The sequence below is a fragment of the Equus quagga genome, chromosome 16 (genome assembly GCF_021613505.1).
Source record: "Equus quagga isolate Etosha38 chromosome 16, UCLA_HA_Equagga_1.0, whole genome shotgun sequence".
NCBI classification, from domain to species: Eukaryota; Metazoa; Chordata; class Mammalia; order Perissodactyla; family Equidae; genus Equus; species Equus quagga.
Genome location: NC_060282.1, coordinates 44,122,334 through 44,143,215, shown reverse-complemented (window position 1 = coordinate 44,143,215; position 20,882 = coordinate 44,122,334). Strand labels below are relative to the sequence as shown.

At 36.5% G+C, this 20,882-nt stretch overlaps 1 protein-coding gene across 6 annotated transcripts in view; it reads right to left on the bottom strand.

Annotated features, from left to right (window-relative positions):
• TRIQK (triple QxxK/R motif containing) overlaps positions 1–19,726 on the bottom strand; it is an 82,312-nt gene extending 62,586 nt beyond the window's left edge. Inside the window, exons 1-3 of one of the 6 annotated variants that reach the window (XM_046642585.1) lie at positions 19,628–19,726; positions 9,792–9,952; positions 8,090–8,323 (exon numbers count right to left, since the gene is read on the bottom strand). The gene's annotated coding sequence lies outside the window, so the exon portion shown is untranslated. Of the gene's footprint in view, positions 1–8,089; positions 8,324–9,791; positions 9,953–12,980; positions 13,151–19,627 lie in introns of those variants that run through there. The other 5 variants (XM_046642587.1, XM_046642588.1, XM_046642589.1 and 2 more) reach the window with 5 other exon arrangements.
• Positions 19,727–20,882: the final 1,156 nt, after the last annotated feature.

The following is a 20,882-nucleotide window of genomic DNA, read 5'->3' as shown; positions in this document are numbered from 1 at the left end:
ACAGAGATGTAGGAAGTGGAATGTCAAATGTAAATACAAAAATGTTGAGTGGGTAAAGTAAGAAAGACATGGTATTAACTACAAAAATAAATGAGGTGATCCTGGAGTACACAGTCAATTAAAAGTTATCCATATGCTTATATTGATAAGTAATAACCAAATCAAATGTAGTTGGCAGAATTCTAAGATCATCTCCAATACCCTCATCCTTGTATATCTCCCCCCTTGAGTGTGGGTGGAATCTGTGAATATGATGTGATTGATCATATTGATATTAATGATATTGATATTGTGATTGATCATAATATCTGTGAATATGATGTAACTCCTGTGATTACAATATATTAAATAGCAAAAGGGGTTTCCCAGATCTAATTAATGTGCCATATCAGTTGACTTTAAAAAAGGGATATTATCCAAGTGGGACTAATCTGATCATATGAGCACTTTAAATCTCGGTCTAGAGGTCAAAGTCAGAGAAGTCAGAGAGATTCAAAGTGAAAGGGATTTGATGTATGAGAAATTCTCCACTACTGGATGGGGCCATGTGGCAAGAAATATGGGTGGCCTGAAGGAAGCCAGTCACCCAAGGAGGAAATGAGAACTTCAGCCCTACAACCACAACAAACTAAATTTGGCCAACAACCGATATGATCTTAGAAGTGGACTCTTCCACAGAACCTTGCATAGCCTGGTTGATATTTGATTTCAGAGATCCCAATCAGGCCATGCTGGACTTCTGATCTACAAAATTGTTGTGAGTGAATAAATGGTTTTTGTTTTAAGCCACTAAGTTTATGGTAATTTGCTACGCAGCAATGGAAAAGTAATACATACCTGGAAATAAGCCATCTAATATCTAGATTATTGCATCAGTTAAATACAGTCATGAAGGTTATTATTAGTAATTTTTGGGGGGGGGGGGAAGCTAACATCTGTGCCAATCTTCCTCTCTTTTGTATGTGAGATGCCACCACAGCATGGCTTGATAAGTGGTGTGTAGGTGTGTGCCTGGGATCCGAACCTGCAAACTCTGGGCCGCCAAAGCAGAGTGCGTGAACTAAACCACTATGCCACTGGGCCAGCCTCTTAGCAATTATTTTTAAAGACAAGAGAATGTGTAAAGTTTGTTAGATCCTTTCCTAAACTACATTCTTATTAAAAAATTAAAATGTCATTATACTCTTTTAACATATGTCTTAATGGTTTCTATTTTAGAATCAATATTTATTCTACTATAAAATGGCATTAGTACTCTGCAAGTTTTCTCTTTTCCACTGGTCAGTTTTCAACAGTATTGATCAAATCCTCCTTCAGATAAGCTAACATTTTACCTGTGAATCAGGTTCTCTAGAAGCATATTTGCAAAAGAGGATGATTATGGTCAGCAGTTTGCTATTTGCCCCTTAAACCAATAGAATAATGATCATTGATGTTCATATGAAAGGTCACAAGCACAGGAAATACATACTTTCTGAATTTAAAAATTCAATTACTTTAATATAGTTTTTAAATATATTTTATTTTACTTTCTTTTTTACACTGGTACACAGTCATATGTTATGTATATGACTAAACACAGCATCTCCTTCAGCCATGTCACACAATAAAAGAATGTATTTTATTTCTGCCCTAGCTCTTTGTATCTGACCTTACACATCACTCAGATATATGAAGGACTGATTGAAAGAATAACCTTTCATCTTTATTATTCTCAAAGAATTTGTGAAACATAACTTTAGATCTTCTAGCTGAAGAAGTAAAAAATGAAAATAGACAACCCCAGGTCACATGGTCCTTAAATGCTCACTCATATAGGTAATCCATTGGAAACATGCAGCAAATAACAACAAAACCAGGAATGATGGGCGCAAGATTTTTATTTGCACAGTTTCATACCTTTTTAGAATCACTTGCTTTGTTATATGGTGAGAGTACGGAGTAGTAGAATGCTGGCAGCTTTCACTAAGTGTTCCATGTCAACTTGTTCCTCAATTTTGAGAATTTCATTTAAATTTTTACTAAACCTTAGGCAAACACTCATACAAGGAAAGGATGGCATTGTGCAATGAACTAATATAATAGAGTGAAAAGCATTCCTTATAAAAAGATAGAGACAGGTGATACACCAACAGTTTCCATATTCTTCGCTTAACGCTTTTAACTGTAAATATCATTATAAAGAATAAAGAAAGAATAGAAAAAGATGTGGAATGAACTGAACTGATAAAAAATCTACTAAAGGTACTCATGTTCTATGTGATTAAAGAGAGAGAGAGTGATTATTTTGTGAACTGAAGATTGGAGTTTAAAGGGTTTATTCAGAAAACAGCCAGAAACTCTCTGGAGATAACTAAATTGTTTGCTACTAGTAATGGTTCTTTTTCATAGATTTAAGCAATATGCTGGTCTTCACAACGTGAGTGCTGAGAGAAAGGGAATAAAAACTTTTAAATAAAAGTTTTGCCTTCAATTATTAAAAAGGAAAAAATATACAAGTCTGACAATCATAATTTGCATAATATTTCATATTCAGGAAGGTAATCTCTACATAAATAGTGGGGTTTGCTTTAATTTGACAAGCAAGCTGTATAAGTTATCTCTACATAAATCAACAATCACAGTTATTCACAATAAATCAATATATTTATTATAAACGTTCTTCTTTATGGAAAATTGTGTATGTGTAGGTGCATCCAGACCATGTACGTACAGAGATGGTGTGTGTCCAGGCCTCGATATTCATTCTAGTGCCATCATGCGCCCAGAGACAGCTCCATGTATGAAGTTTACAGTATAAAATGCAGTTAATTTTCAGTTAAATTAGTTTCTAAAGTATGTCCAGAGAAAACCAGCAGCATTTATAATTGAAAATAGAAGCATAGAACAGAAAACAAAAAGAGAAAATATATCTTATAGTAAATAATATAATTATAAAAAAGAACAGAAAAAGTTAATTTCCCAGTGAACCAGATGCTCTGGGCAGAAAGTAAATGACTAAAATATCAAAATGGAAAATTAGAAATCGGTTTGTTTAATAACATAGGCTAACTCTTAACGAAAATCTACTCCACTTCCCAGAATAATTTTATGATATGAAAATGATGAGTAAATTATTTCTCAAGTGTGATTCTTCTAGGAAACAGATCAGTGAAACAAAAAGAATATCATCACACCTCACACCATACAAACAAAAAATTCACATATAGAAGCAAAAACTCACAGTTTACATCGCATTCATGTTTAAAATCAAACATCACTTTTTCACATTCTGAAGATTCCTCCTTTAGCCCCCAAATATGGAAAGAAAAACAAGCCAGGGCTTTAATATAATATTTTTTTCCAACCTGGAACAGCTGCAAAAAACAAATCTTGCTGGAGATAAGCTTGGTTATAAATACCAACATCATCCCCTTTAAATAAGGGAGTCCAGTTTTCATACCATCTGCCTCTTTCTAAACGGGAAAGAAATATGAAAATCATAAACCAGGACATTCTCTTTCCAATAAGGCATTTAAAAATGAATGTAGTGAAAAGGTTATGAACTGCTCTGAGCCCCTGCCTTTAAACTCGGCCTGCTTAGCTCAGATCAGAAAATGGGATTTCATGAAAGTAAACAACTCTTATTCCATGTATAAACTGCCTGCAGTAATTAATAAAGAAACAAAAGAATGTTGTTTTCCAACTTGTTCACATTATTGGTCATAACCACAATCACTGATTGGACCATATTTCTCCTTAATGCATCATACTCCCTACTGTTTATTTTTTAACTACATGAGTCACTTTTGTTACCTCTACTTTTTTCAAAACTTTTTTAGAGCTTATTCCAAAGACTTTCATGTTATCTCTTTCAGTACAAAAATCTAGTTACTAATAGAACAGGACTTTTAATACTGATTCTATCCTCTGCAAAAATCTTTCCTATGCCTCTCTCAAAACAGTGGTCTTTTTATATTTGAGTTTCGATTTTATCTAAAAACCTTCTTTCTTCTTTTGCCCTTAATTATTTTTCATTCTTTGTTAACGACCTTGTAATTGAGCATTTTAATTTTTCACTGTCCCACATCACTATTACTTCACTAATGAAGTCCATAAACCGTATCCATTATTTAACTCCTTAAAGCATTCACAGGAAAGAATTAATGCAAGGTGGCCTACCAAATAGAGCAGTTCAGAGGGGTATACTAGATACGCCCACACAAAGGAATATCCAGTATAGTAATACTGAGATCGCTTGAGAGAAAGTAGAAGAAACAGAGGAAAATGGCACCCTCTATTTTAACAATATATGTAAATATGGAGTCAGTTCCTTGGATTACAGTGGTAGGACTCTGAAAAGCTACTGAAACAAAGGTACCTAGGGAACTCCAGCACAATTCATTCTCATATTTATTCTCTCCCTTCCTCGTTTTCTCATACACACATCTTTATTGCATACACACACCTATATATTGCAAACAAAAAGAACAAAATTGAATTTTCCATCATGAGCATTTGCAGTTATTTTACAGTGCTAAGACTGTACTTAAACGTATCCTTCATAGGAAAAATATGTCCTAAGCCTTTTGTTTATTTGCTTTCATTCTGTTTTAGCCATTGACCACCTAATCTGTAATTTTAAAAGACGAAGTTGTTCTACAAATGACAAATGACATTTCATTGCCTTCTTGGAATGCTGCATCTTCAGTGTGTAAGGAGGAAGGAGAGGGAGAGATTAAAGTAATGGTCATAAAATTTAGTCTCAAATTAATTATTTAAAATAAACAATCATTTTACAGCAATCAATATTTCATCCTTTTCATGAGTTGATGTAGGCACTACAAAATGATATGAGCTATTAGATTATTAGCTTTGCAACAGAGAAGTTATTTTACCTTAGACCTATCAACTATTAGTTTAAAAATACTGAAATGCTTTTTTCATTTTAAATTTAGTCTACTGCTTATTTTCTGACTTCCCTCCACCAGAATGTGGTACCACAAGAGCAGGGATCTTTGTTTTGTACAGAAAAGAATCCCAAACAGTGAGAACAATGTGGCACACAGTGGACTCTCAATACTTATTTTTCAGTAAATATTTTCCAGAGGACAGTTATGTTAACTTAAAACATCTACATTTTATGCTTGTCATAAATAATTAAAAATTCTTTGAGTTTGAAAATATTAATATCAGCTCTCAATCTTTTATAAGAATATGAGCCTGATAAAGGGTGGGCTAACTCCTCCCTACTTTAACTTGTTTCCTTTCTGGTTCTGTCACTTTTTAGCTGTTTACCAAGATACACTCATTCACCATTTTTAAAATGGGTACAGTAAGAATACCTATCCCAAACGGCTGTTGCAAGTGTTAAATTAAACGGCTCATTCATATAAAGTAACTAACACAGTGCTTCTCACATAGTAAGCACTCAACAAATGTTATTAATATCATTACACCATGCTGGTTTAATCAGTTACTCACTGTTGAGGCACCACACAATCCAAATAATTTTTTTAGACTAAAAGCAAGCTGAAGTTGATGACTTCACATTCATTTAAAAAGTCAATGGGCTCCCTTATATTTAAGGTTCTCAGAGTCTAAGAATGGTCTCATAATATACTAAGCCTGTAATAACTTAATTACATATAAATTCTACACTTTCTGCTACTATTTGGTCTCCTAACCATCTTCCATCATCAGCTAAGTGGCTTCCACAAAAGTATCTTTGGATAACTTTTAAGATGCCAAATTGCATATGCTAACTTATAGTTAATAAGTTGGAAACTCTGCATTAATAGAGTATCACTTACATGCTTAAAATATGTGTATGTAATCAGTACTCAAAAATACGTACTTTAAGAGGCCGGCCTGGTGGCACAGTGGTTAAGTTCACACATTCCACTTCAGTGGCACAGGGTTCGCTGGTTCAGATCCCAGGCATGGACCTAAGAACTGCTTATCAAGCCATGCTGTGGCAGGCACATCTCACATATAAAATAGAGGAAGATGGGCACAGATGTTAGCTCAGGGCCAATCTTCCTCAGCAAAAGAGGAGGATTGGCGGCAGATGTTAGTTCAGAGCTAATCTTCCCCCCCCAAAAAACACATACTTTCATAAATGAGAGGCTTCTGAACAAAAAAAAAAAAGTTTAAATACTAGTACTCATTTTTAAAAACTGACAAATGAATTGCTAATCTTTGTCAGAAGTCCCAAATTATCCTCCAGTCTAAGTAAAGAACCTCCTAAGGGAACACTTCCACCAATTCTTTGTTATTCTCTCCTCAAAAGTTGTAAGCTCCTGGTGTTATTTCTACTAAGTCCATATGTCACAATTTCTCTTATATATCCACCACATGCACTGAGCAGGTCAGTATGGTTCTTTCCAATGAGCAGTAATCTGACATTAGATAAACTGGTTCTGTCACCTAGGCCTCAAAACTTTCATTTGCAATAATAAATTTAGCATTCTAAATATTTAAAATAATCATGGGTCTAATACACATTTGCCAACAAGAAACACAATTTTAGAATATCCTTTAAATTATAGTGCACCCCAAACGATGTTTTCCTAAAATATTTAAGAAAAATATCCTAAGTATTCCAATCACCTTTCTATTTTCTTTTTAAAAATTAAACTTCACTGTAACATTACACTACTTTATTTAAAAGTCTACAAAAAAAATGATTTTATAAAAGCACTGGAGAGGGGCTGGCCCAGCGACGCAAGGGTTAAGTGCACACGTTCTGCTTCGGTGGCCCGGGTGCAGACATGGCACCGCTTGGCAAGCCATGCTGTGGTAGGCATCCCACATATAAAGTAGAGGAAGATGGGCACAGATGTTAGCTCAGGGCCAGTTTTCCTAAGGAAAAAGAGGAGGATTGGCAGCAGATGTTACCTCAGGGCTAGTCTTCCTCACAAAAAAAAAAAAAAGTACTGGATAACTGCCTCCCTAGATTTAGAAGATCTTCCTGTTATGAAATGATTGAGTCTTTATTATCACATTATCCAAAATTTGGGGGCAGGGGCTAGATTATATCTCATGAGCCCCTCTCATAGAAACAGCATACACAAAATTCTTTTAAAGTGTAAATTTTTAAATTATTGCTGAACTCTAAATAATTTGAAGAAAAAAGGAACAGAGATTCCCAAAACAATTTTTGCAGTGAAACGTGCAATCTGATTTTCTGCAAGTATATAAGAGTAGCCAATAATCTCTCTGACCCAAGTCGGCCTCATCTCCCATTTGACTCAGTAGCAATTCCAGTTTGCAGGGTTCTCCCGAAGTCCTCCGCCTACCTTCATTTTAGTCTGGGTACATGAGCTTGTTTCCCAAGTCATAACAAAAATACACATCATTAGGTAAGAATCGCTCACTTTCCAAGTTTGTTCTAACTCACTCTCTTACAAACATCAACACACATATTTACACACACACCAAATACAAACTAATCTACACACACATACTCAGGCATGAAGACTGGCCACGTCAGTACTTCTACTTTGATTACAGTGTAAGAAGTGTCCTGTCTCTTGCCAACACGTCCTCTGTGCTCTGGAGCCCACCCTCTATATACTTTCCTCGCCCTTTTACCTTTTGTTCTCCTCATCCTCATCTCCTCTGTCACTGCCTTCATCTGGGGTGTTACCAGCCTTATTACATTAGTAGTATTACTGGTCTTACTGTCTCCAGTCTTCTTCCCCTCAAATCCATCCCCCACACTGCTTCTAGAATAATCTAGAATAATAATCTAGAATAATCTTCTAGAATAATCAAATAAAACCTAATCAAAAAGTTCCCCTGAAGTATATTATATCATCCAATGTTTCCTTATGTCCTTTAGAATAGAGTTCTAATTGCACAGTTTGGTGTAATCTAGCCTCTGTTTTCCCTCCAATTTCTTTATCTGTCTTTATCCCACACATACACTGTGCTCCAACTACTTTGAATTACCTACAATCCCTGAAATTATCATACTACATAACAGCTTATTGCCTTTGCCCATGCTTTTCTTTTCTCTGAAAATGCTTTCAAATACTTCTTTGCCTGGATATTTTATACTCCTTTAACACAGTAGAAAGGTATGGCGGTCATTAATTCTACTCACATATCTTCCAATTCTCCTTTCTCTCTTGGTAGAGGGCAACACTGCTCTTCAAAGTTCCCCATTTGCAATTAAGCAATTTGCTTTGACCAATGAAACTCTAAATGCCAGTGCATAATTTGCCACTCTCTCTTCCCACTGCTGCAGTGATCATGGAAGTACACTGATGAAGTGTGATGAAGTCTTTGATGTCTTGAGTCTCTGAGCTTTCCTACCAACCCATTTTGGACATGTAGCCTGTGTGGGAAATAAACATTTGTTGTGTTCACACTGAAATTTGGGCTTGTTTGTTCCCACGGCATAACCTAGGCTATTTTGACTGATACAAAGGGTTACCTTTTTCAGGAAGCCTTTCATGAACCCAACACAATCTGATCCAAATGCTGCTTCTCCAAGTGATGACAGTATTCTATTCATACTCTTATCATAACACCACACTGTAGTAAGATGGCTGCTGTAATTATCCATCTCCCTTCAAACTGTACTTCTGAGTGCAGGAACTGTGTATTTCATCCCTGTATCCTCACCACTTAGCAAAGCATCTAGCGTATGGTAAGTGCTTAAAAAAATGTTTGCTAAATTAACTGTTTATTCATTCATTCATCAAAGGCCAGGGACTGCTCTAGTTACTAGAGACAGAGTAAAATCAGAGGAAACAAAAACTCCTGCCCTCATAGGAGCTAATATTCTTGTGAAGGATAATGACAATAAGCAAGACAAATTTAAAATACACAGTTTATTAGATAATGATAAATGCTAAGTAGAAAATATAGAGAAGGAATATTTGGATGGTGACCAGGGAAGACCTTATTTAGAAGGCAAACTTTTAATAAAAACCCAAAGGAAAGTAAGTAAATCGTCCATGCAGATATCTGAGGGAAGAGCAACTAAACAGAGAGAAGAGTGCACAAACCCTGAGATGGTAACACACCTGGCATGTTCACAGAACAACAAGGGAGCCAGGGAGACTCAGCAAATGAGTGGTTAGAGATGAGATTAGAGAGGTAATAACAAGGGGCCAGGTCTTGCAGAGATGTATAGGCTAGGTTAAGAGCTTTAGCTTTTATCTTGAGTAAAACAGGGAGCCATTGAAGAATTCTACACAGACTGAGTGGTGGAAAAGGATAGTGGAAGATAAGGTCAGAGATATAATAGGGGCCCATATTCTTTCATTTTATGACATATTTCCTCTCCCCACAATACATGTTTACATGTGAAAAGAGGGTGTACCAATTAACCAAGAAAAATTAAAACTAGTATTGAATAACTGACATTTTATGATGATCTTAATCTGTTTATTACTTTACTATGCAAGGACATTGATTATAACCTATATACGATTACCAAAACATAGTAATGTACCAAGTATCATAGTGTATCAAATATCAAGAGAGATCAAGTATTTAATGTAGCAACAAATCCTACTAGACAATTAATAATACTAAACGGCTTAACAAATAAATCAGATGCAGATTTATAGCTCTATGGATCTTGCTTCATTTACTTGTATTTGCCCAAATACCACAAAATAAACACAAGCAAAAAAATTTTCCCATTGTAATACTGCCTTTCATAAGAAAAAACTACATTCTGAATGCAAGTTCATTGCCAAAAGCAAACAAACCAAAACAAGAAAAACGAAGCAAAAGAAAACAAATCAGAAATCAAAATACCTTTTGCCAAATGTTAAATCAAATAAACACACCTTGTATTGTGTTCTTGATGCTGCCAAGTCTGAACTCTGAAGAGCTGCCAAGGGGTAAGATGTTTCCAAAAGCAAGATCTTTACCGAGGAAGCGGTTGCTCACATTCCTGGCAAATTCAACTCCAGATACCAATAATAATATTCTTGGCTGCTTTTTCTTACTGAAATTCAAAATAGAGTATATTCAAATATTAAATGGATGATTTCCAGTTCCCTCATTGTCCACAAAATAAAATTACCACAGCAGCATTTTCTAAAAGGTATTTCTTGGTTTGCTAACTCTGTCATTATGTTCAATCAAAGTAAGTTTCTATGGCCAAATATACTTGGAAAATGTTGCATACTATGCCCCTTTTCCACAAGGCACACTTTCATAAAGGCGCTGGCCTAGTGGTGTAGTGGTTAAGTTCACGTGCTCCATTTCTGCAGTCTGGGATTTGTGGGTTGGATCCTGGGCACAGACCTACACACCGCTCATCAAGCCATGCTGTGGCAGCATCCCACATACAAAATAGAGGAAGACTGGCACAGATGTTAGCTCAGGGACAATCTTCCTCACCAAAAAAACAAAACAAAAGGGCTCTGAGAAGTCCTTTAATAGAGAAGTCCATTTTACTTTACTTGACCCAATGTGTCCCAAATTTATTTAAGACCCTCTTTCTACTGTAATAAAGAGTAACATTATTTTCACAGATCACACTTTAAGAATGCTTCATTCTATAGCAATTATCTGAAAAGTAGTGAGAGATGCTTTTTAGAATTGAATGTGAATGTAAACAGGTGGATTTGAATTTATTTTCTGTTATTGCAATTTGTACAGAGATGACCCTTAAGAATAACTGCATTTATTCAACCATAAACTTTTAAGTATATGTTACCTTCTAAACTAAATGCCCATTAAAAAAGCAACAAGGAAAACAATCAAATAATGGTATGATTTATTCATTTTTGTTCAATGAATATTTACTGAATATATATTATGTGTCAAGTACTAAATTTAACTCTAGTTTTACACTGCAATTGCTCTTATATAGACAAGAGTATCAGATTTAAATGGTTCCAAACACTAACTAATAATAATAACACAAACTCAAAACTTAACCCCAAGTATCTGAGAACACAGTTTTATTAATTCTAATCACATGATTAAAAATACGGATTTTTAAAATAGGCTATTTTTAAATAGGGATAATCATCCAGGTCAAGCATCATAATATGAAAGCATAGTATCTTTCAAAAAACGGTGTTGCAGCACCAGCCCCGATGGCCTAGTGGTTAAATTTCGGTGCGCTCCACCTCGGCGGCCTGGGTTTGTTTCCACTCATAGGTATATACCCAAGAGAAATGGAAACACATGTCCACAAAAAACTTGTACTCAAATCTTCATAACAGAAGTATTCTTAGAGCCAAAAAGTGGAAATAATCCATAATAATAGACTAACAAAATGTAGTATATCCATACAATTGACTATTATTCAGCCATAAAAAGGAATTTATATTGATATACATTACAACGTTGATGAACATTGAAAACATTATGCTAAGTGAAAGAAGCCAGTCACAAAAATTCAATTAATACTGTTTCTTTTATATGAAATGTCCATGATGGGAAAATCTAGAGAGAGAGAAAATAGATTAGCGGTTGCTTAAGGCTGAAGGTGGGAGCAGAAGAGATAGGGAGTAACTGATAATGGATGCAGAGTTTCTTTCTGAGATTATACAAATATTCTAAAAGTAAATAGTGGTAATGATTGCACAACTGTGAATATGCTAAAAACCACCGAATTGTACTCTTTAAGGTAATAACTTTTAAAGTTGTGAATTATATCTCAATAAAGCCATTATTAAAATAAAAGAGTCAAAATAATATAGGTCTACAGTCTTTACCCATAATGTTTGGGCCAAGATATGTCTTGGAAGTTTTTAGATTATAGAAAGGTAATATGTCCCATCTACAACTAACCCCAACTGCGAAAACTGAGTTTCCTAATAATTAAGTGACTTCTCCAAGTATGCACAATCAACAAGGAAAAAGGGCAGTGATTTGAACTCAAATCTATCCAATCACAGAGCTTGCTCTCTTTCCTCTACAGGTAAGAGTGTGTTCAGATCGCCCAGCCGAGCTATAGACTTGACATCTGTAAAATGGAGAAAAGAATCCTTTTAAATTTATCACAGAGATTATTTTAAGGATGAAAGGAGATCATTTTTATGAAAATAATGTGTTGAATATAAAGGTCTATATAAATGTGAGACAATATTATCTGGAAAATTATTTTCACTGTATATCTAAACCAAGGTTTAAAATGAGATATGGTTTCAGTCAAAGTCCATACAGGCATTGAAAACAAAGATGTTAATTTTATTAGAAGAAATGCTAAGCACTAATTTAAACATTGTTTTTTAAATGTCGAAGAGAATCTAAATATGTTCAAGAGGTCCACAACTAAACTTCTACCATCTCAAGTTTTCATAAAGCTTTTGTAAGCCATATATAAAAGTGGCGTAGCGTGCAAACATATACATTATGTTTGGTCTTAACGCAGTTCTATGGACCCAGAAGCCAGACAGATTACTTTTTTACCTTATAGGTAGCTTCCCTAATCTTTTCAAAATTTAAAATTATTTCAGTTTATTTAATACACTGCTTACATAAGTTTCTAGGGTAAGCAGAGTTTTGTTTATACATCTTCCCTCAAGGAAAAACCTGTTATAAATAGGACATAAGTGGGTATACCCCAAGACAACTTTTGTTCTCTCAAAGTATAGTCATAGCATTTAAGAATTTTAGGGCCAGCCCAGTGGCACAGTAGTTAAGTTTGCACGTTCCGCTTCTCAGCAGCCCAGGGTTTGCCAGTTCAGATCCCGGGTGTGGACATGGCACCACTTGGCAAGCCACACTGTGGTAGGCGTCCCACGTATAAAGTAGAGGAAGATGGGCAAGGATGTTAGCTCAGGGCCAGTCTTCCTCAGCAAAAAGAGGAGGATTGGCAGCAGCTGGCTCAGGGCTAATCTTCCTCGAAAAAGAAAATAATAATAATTTTAGAGTGTGCTATATTTGAAAAACTTTAAGAATCCTTATTGTAAAATACGAATCTGATCACGTTGCTCTACTGTTTAAAAACTTAAAATGGGACCTCTGCCTACAGGATGAAGATTGCTTTGCATGGCATACAACAGCCTTCTCACCCTGGGCTCTTTATTGCTTCAACTCCAGCCGGTGAACTTCCTTTCCCAACCACATGATCCTATTGACAGCGTAGTGGCTTTACAAATCTTCTCCTTATCTTGATGTTACCTTAGCCCCAGCGTCATCTACCTTGAAGTCACAGGCATCCTTCAAGGCCTCCTTTCAATGCCACTTCCTCTGTATAATTCACCTATAGCTGCCAAATAAATCTTTGCTGATTAACTGATTGACATATAACTCGTTTATTAAATATTGTACATGCTTACCTCTAAAAGTACATAGAATTTTGAAATACAATAGTAAAGTACTCATCATTTCTTACAATATTGCAGTATTAACTGACTAATTTTTGTCTTTGGAAACGCAATTCTAAAATCCTTACATGATTTTTGTTTCATTTAAGGCACAGAGATGGAAAAGAGAAAATGTGTATTATTGAATGTAAAGAATAATAGATTCTTGGTTTTAACCCCAGTCTATATAAGACCAAAGAGATACTGGGGTAAGTAGAACATTGAAGGGCAATAACTAAGTAAATGTGGGTTCATTGAATAGAAAAAAGAAAGTTCAGCCTTATACACTAAAGTTTTCAGTTTAGTCAGAAGTTGTAAACTTTTTCTGTCAAGGGCCAGATCATAAATATTTTAGGTTTTGCAGGTCAAGAGGCAAAATTAAGTTGTAACCATGTCACTGTGATTTGTAGCACTGTGAGAAGCAGTACAGACAGCATCACATTGCATCTCTGCTGCAACTACTCCGCACTGCTGTTGCAGTGCAAAAGCAGCCATAGGCATATGTAAACAAATGAGTGTATGTAGCTGTGTTCCAATAAAACTTTATTTATAAACAATAAAATTTGAATTTCATATAATTTTTATGTCACAAACTATTATTGTTTTGATTGTTTTCAACCATTTAAAAATGTAAAACGTATTTTGTTCATTGGTCATTCCAAAACAGGCAGTGAGGCATATTTGAGTGGGCCATGGGTCATAGTTTGCCAATTAATGATTCAGGTATGTGTTTAAATATGTTCTTACTTTTTTTTTTTTAAAAGATTGGCACCTGAGCTAACAACTATTGCCAATCTTTTTTTTTTTCCTTCTCCCCAAAGCACCCCCAAGTACATTCATGTATATTCTGGTTGTGAGTGCCTCTGGGTGTGGCATGTGGGATGCTGCCTCAGCATGGCCTGATGAGCAGTGCCATGTCTGTGCCCAGGATCTGAACTTGTGAAACCCTGGGCCCCTGCAGTTGAGCTCAGGAATGTAACCACTGGCCACAGGGCCAGCCCCGGTTCTTACTTGTGAATTACCAGATTTCATCTCTAGCATAAACAAATCAGAAGATGAAAAAATTTTACTTAAATCGAGTGTTGTTACTGAATTGAATTAATTTTTACATTCTACATCTTCTCATAGAAGCAGTTTTTTACATTTGCAATCAATTTTTAACTAGGTTTAGCATAATTATTTAGAGCCACCTCCATATTCAAGGACTTTAAAATATACCATCAGTTCTTTTGTTTTTGGATATTAACTCAGCTTTTGTTTTATATTGTAACATCTTCTAATAAACTGTTGTACGTCTTAGTTCCCCCCCTCCCAAAAGCAAACACATGTAGTTTAGAATGCCTTACACTCTTAGGAATGGTTTTCTACTGCCATCACACAAGAAATACAAACTGCATGGAAATTTCTTCTAAAAATTCTAAAAATGTTGCTCTATTGCCTTCTGGTATTTAATGCTACAGAAAAGAAGTCTGAGACCAGCCTAATTTTTATTTCCTGATAGTAATATGCTAGTTTTTCTCTCTTTCTAAATAAAGATTTTTTATCATTGTAATTTGAAAATTTTTTGATATTGTGTCTCTTTGAGTTGTCACGTCTTACATAAGAAAAATCCTTTCTGCATTCATAGGTTTTTCTCAGCTAAGTGGAATTTCCTGTTAATTCTTTATTAGTTTTTTCAAATGCTCTGTTCTCTTCTTTAGAAACAATGATCTATGTTCTAGTCTCTTCTTCAGAAACTCTAAATATTCACATAGTGGATTTCATTCTTTTTCCTCTATATATCATCTTCTTTTTATGAATTCAATATTTCAGCTGGGAGAACTTTTCAAGTCTATTCTTCACATTGATTAAGTTTTCTACAGTAATATTAATTCTGCTCTTTACTGCCTCAAATATGAATTTTTAATATGTTACTGTGGTAAGCAGAATAATGCCCCCCCTAAAGATGTTCAAATATTAATTCCCAGAAGCTGTGAATATGTAACCTTACGTGGTAAAAGTAACTTTGTAAATGTGATTAAATGAAGAATGTGGAAATGGCAAGATCATCCTGGATTATCCATGTGGGTCTTTAAAAGTGGACAACTTTTCCTAGCTGTGTCAGAAGGGGTCAGACTACAGAAGAACAGTGAGAGAGATACAATGTTGCTGGCTTTGAAGATGGAGGAAGGAGTCAAATGAAGGAATGTGGGCAGCCTCCAGAAGCTGGAAAAGGCAAGGAAGCAGATTCTCTCCCAGGGCTTCCAGGAAGAAATGCAGCCCTGCACTGATTTCAACCCAAGAAGACCTATGTCAGACTTCTGAACTATAAACTCTAGGATAATGATTTTATGTCGCTTTAAATCACTAAATTTGTGGTAGTTTTTTATAGCAGGAATAAAAATCTAATGGTTCTCATATTTTCAGTTTCTTTGTCATCTTTTTGTTCTACCTATCTTCCTACTATCACTTAATCATTGTCTGTTCTTTTTATAGGGAGTTCTCCTCTCCAAAGAGGTCATGTATTCTTGCATGCATTAGATGTCAAAGAATTTCTTCAAATATTCTTCCTTAATTGAAAATTCATCTTAGATTTTCACAGGTATGGCTCTGAATCTTCTGATTTCCTTTTGCTTGGTTTTGCGAGATTTTTTTGTTCCACTTCATTCATTTCAAATGTTGAATTTATCCATAACATTTTAGCATTAAAAGAGACTGTATAGATCATTTCTTCATAGTCCAGTGTTTTCCAAATGTGTGTACGTATGGGGAGAGGAGATATTGAGAAGAGGAGAAGAGACAGAAAATAGACCTCTGGGAAACAGACAAAATGGAATCAGAAACTGGGAGGTTCTTTTTAAAAGTGTAACTTCCCATCCTGAAAAAAATCTCATTTGCTGCTGCCCAGAGAGATCTGGTGCTACATGGAATCACTGTGAGTAGTGAGAATGTATTATAATACTCAAGCACATTCTTCATGAAAACATATACCCCTCTCACTCTATTATTGCAAAGACACAACATTTCTATCACATAAGAAAAGATTAAATGAATGTAATACGTATGTAGATACATATGAACAAAAACTATGAGAAAAATCGGCCTAGCCTTATGTGTCTACATGGAGGAACTTCCACTGAAGCGGTGGTTATCAGTGGAGATGCTTTGGCATTGGAACAGGGAAAAGAAATTCTTCATTTCTTTCTAGAGTTGGCAGACCTCTACATTTACACGATATTTAGCATCCCTAAACTTCAGGGTCCCAAAAGCCAGTAGCATCTCCTTTAAAGACACTGTAAAAATTTAAAGACACCCCCACATATTTCAAATGGCCCAGAGGAATCACCCAGAATAGAAAACCAGAGCACCATATTGACAGTCCTGGCTTCAGATCCCACCCCTTACTCACAGCTTTTAACAGGAGAGTTAATTGATCAGCAGCTGAAATTCATTGGTCCCCATTACTCCAATGGGTAGAGACAAACACTGTAAACACTAAAGATTTACTTTCTCTTACTTCCCTCTCCACCCCAGATGGCGCAGAGTAATACTGGGTAAGCGTATCTGTTCTGCAAACTGAAATTTTCTCCCAGCTGGACTAAAGTCTAGGTTCTGAGAAAGGGAGGGGAGGTAGAAGGGGACAAGAATTACTAGTACTCATTTTTGGTCTCCCATCTAAAGCACTATTCCCAATCAGCTCTTTGGTAACAAAGCAATATTGCAAACTCTACCTGACTGTTTAAAGCCCAAGAGAAAGAAAGAGCTGTTATTTATTGAGCTCCTAAAAACTGCAATTCTATTAGAATGCTCTTTCTAATAATGCCTTTATTCCAGCTCCTCCACCAGAAATGAAATGAGTAAAGAAAGCAATAGGCAAATACTAAACAGTTCAAATAAAATTGTGTGCTAAAGAAACAATAGGTGCTCCTATATACTCTTATGTTTATTACAAAAGCAATATATTTTTCCCTTTTCAATGTTTTCCGTATCTAATGATATTTACTACTGATGGCTATTTTTATTGATAAAGCCAGATAAAGGAAATTTATCAAAGAAAATAATTCTATTTACAGCCTTTAACTTTAATATAGAAATCAGGAAAAGAGCCACAGTGGAATCAGCCACAATGATTTTTAGCCAGGGAAAATTAAAATGTTATAAAAGATCATTCACTTAAGTTTAAGAAAAAAGTTCTAAGAGTCAGGTAATGATATTCTAGTGGCATATACCAAATGTAATCAGCTTTTCTTTGTCCAAAATGGACTTTGGTAGAAGAGGAAGTTTATGTACTTAATGCTTATCTCAAAAATACGATTTAACATTTTCCCCAAATATTTGAAAATAATTTCTATTTTCACCTGCTTAAATATAAGAATATTCTATAAGAGAATGATCAAAGGGCATATGGAATGAAATACAGCTTACATGGTTTCAAAGGCAGCAACAATTAATTGAGCATTGGTAGTTCTTGTTTGTTAAACGCTAAAAAAGAAAAAAAGATTGGCTGAAGATCCTGAACTAAGGTAAGCCATGGTAAGATGCATCGTGGAAAAAAGGCAAAAGACCTAACTCTTCTCCAAGCTCTGTAGCTTTGGATATGTTACTCAGTCTCTCTTTAAGGTGAGGCAAAGAGGGAGAGTAATTCCCTTAGCCCTCAAGAAGTTGATTGAAAACAGGTGTCCTTAATCCAGGGCCTATTTATGCTTCAAATTGTGTTTTTTTTCTACGGGGAGAGTCAACAGCTTTCCTTGACTTCTAAAAGTTGTATATGACACCAAAAAGGTCATTCATCATTAGATTAGAAGGTAATGTTTCCCACGCCTTTCAGGCTATGTATATTCTTGAAAAAAACCTTGTGATGTCAAGGGGAAAAACAGTGTCACGCAAGACATTTCACATGCTATCTAACCAGAACTAATACAAAATCAATAAAAGATAGATGAACGGGTTTCTTCCCATTTCTAAATAACCCAAAAATAAAAGAAGAAATCACCAGGGAAGTTTGGAAATACTTTAAGGTGAATGATCATACTTACATGTGTTTACAAATTCCGATCATATAGAAAAAAGGATAGACTTAAAGTGTACTCAATAACACTTTCCATCTGTGTAGATCATTAATACTTTCACAATCAATTATTCCTCCTTACTTTTTAGGAACATAAGTAGCTCCACTTTACAGATGAGAAAACAGTTATGAGGGTTATTGTCCAAGGACAAACATTTCTTAACCCTGCCAGTTTCCTGACTTCTACGCCAAGATTCTTCCCAGTGTTAAGAAGCAGTACAAGCTTCCTTCTTGGAGATTTATACAGTAAACTTAGCAGAAGGAAGTAAAAGCAGACTCCTAGCTCCTTTGTGTTTTCTCTCTGGAATGTTTGTTCTGCTGAATCATTTGGTGCCAGCTGATATGAGCAAAGAAGAGAGTTGAAATGGTTATCTGTACTTACCACCTCATAGTTAATCATTAAATATGGGGCAATGAAGCAAAAAAGGGTTTTATAGGCTTAGTATCATCCCTCCACAGTAGGGACTGAAAAGGAGATCATATACTGGGGCCTGTCCAATAATAAATTGCTTCAACTTCCTGGGAAGCTCACTGCGCTCAAACAGATAGCGGCGAGAAAAAGAATTCCAGGTAGAAGAAACCACATCTCCAAACCCCTTTTCCTAGCCGTCCACGTGGACACCAACACCGTGTGGGTTCAGGGATTCACCAAGCACCAGGAAAAGACCACCCCACACAAACACCAATAAAGGCACCTCATCCTGCCTGAAGCTCTTCTCTACAAATGTTTTGGTCTGCAGATACTCATTCATTAAAAAAGAGAGGCAGGGAAAAGTGTGGAGAGGAGTACTATCAGAGAGGGAAGACCCAGAGAGCTGGACAGTGAAATAAACGGACGCGAATTAACTGACAGCATAAGGGAGCCAATCCCTAGGCAAGTGAAAGCCTTCAGAGGTGGGTGGGGCTAAGGTTTCCAGGACCCAGCTGCCAGCGCATGACACGCTGGCGGGGCGGGAACTGCGCGTTCCTTAGCAACCGAGGCGGCCACGCCCACCCACCACCGAAGCCCCTTGCCCACCATCCCCACCCCCACTGCCAGCGCCTGGCTCGCCAGGAAGAGGTTCTTAAGGTATTACGGTACCTACAGGGTTTCCCGGCCTCCGAGTGCCTCCTCTTCCACAGCCTCCCTCCGCCCAGCCCGCCCAAGTGCCGCTCTCAGGGGCGGAACGATCGTCTCCTAAAAGCTTTGGGGGCTCGCTAAGGAGGTGGGCCCGCTTTCAGACCCGGACCCCTAGCTTCCCGGGCAGGGCTTCCCCAAGCCCCTCGCCGTCGCGGGACACACACACACACACACACACACACACACCTCAGCTCAGCCAAGACAAGGGCCGACAAACTTCGTGTCCGGCTGGAAATGTTGCCGTCCGCGGTCCTGTCACTCAAGGTCAGGGGCGGGACTAGCAAGCTGCACATCCCTGCTCCTAAAGGGCGGTACGGAAAAAGAGGCGGATCTCGACGGAAAGGGGCGTGACCAGTCCTCAGTCTGCGCTCCAATTGGTCGGTCTCTCTCCCGCCTCTGCGCTGTTCCTGGGCCCAAATGCGCGGGCCCTGCGGCTTTTCCTTTCTTTTGACGTGAGTCCCAGGCTCTAATACCTGACTCACAGTGACTGTAGAAATTAAAAATAAGGACTCGTTTTATAAATATAAAACACAAAAACACGTTATTTTGATCATTGAACCCTTCCCATCTAAATACACTCATGTACTCCCCATCATACTCTCTGGGGAGCATCCCTAAAGGGAAGTATGCACTGTCTCTGAAAACTAGGTTGTTTGCAGATGCAAGCTTTTAACAGGAGATTAATCAATTTAGGAAAGATGATTCCTGAAACATGACGAACACATCCACAAAATGGGAGAGAAATAGTAAGTTATTAGTTATTATTTGGAAAGCATTTGACAATTGAATGATTTGTACCTTGTACTGATATAATCCTGACAACACCCACTGAGAGATGTTATTATCCACAGCCTATGGACGATGAAAATGAGGCTCAGAGAGGTTACATTTATTCCATCATTCAATGAATGAAAACGTGCCTACAGTCATTATTTTTATACTGTGGTAAATTGAATTTGAAATTCTTTCAAAATGCATGCGACTTTCAATTTAATTTTTCTTTTGTTCAAGTATGTCATTTTCTTCTAATCTAGCCCATCAAAACTTTAAAAAAAAAAAAACCTTGAGAAAGGAAATAGCATACAAAAGAACTGAGGCAATATAAAAAGACTAACTAGGAGGTTCTCTGAAATCTCTCAGGATATCAGGGCCAGAAATTGAATCCAAAATGTAATTTTCTTTTCTGTCTTCCTAAATCATTTGCCGGTCTCCAGTTTCTCTCCCAGAAATAAAGGTAGAGTTAAATGAGATTGTCTTAATACTCTTAACCAGATTTTTGTGTGTATGGCTTTAAAATAGTGAAACGCTTTTTCTTTTTATTTATTTATTTTTCTTTTGAGGAAGATTAGCCCTGAGCTAACTACTGCCAATCCTCCTCTTTTTGCTGAGGAAGACTGGCCCTGAGCTAACATCCATGCCCATCTTCCTCTCTTTTATACGT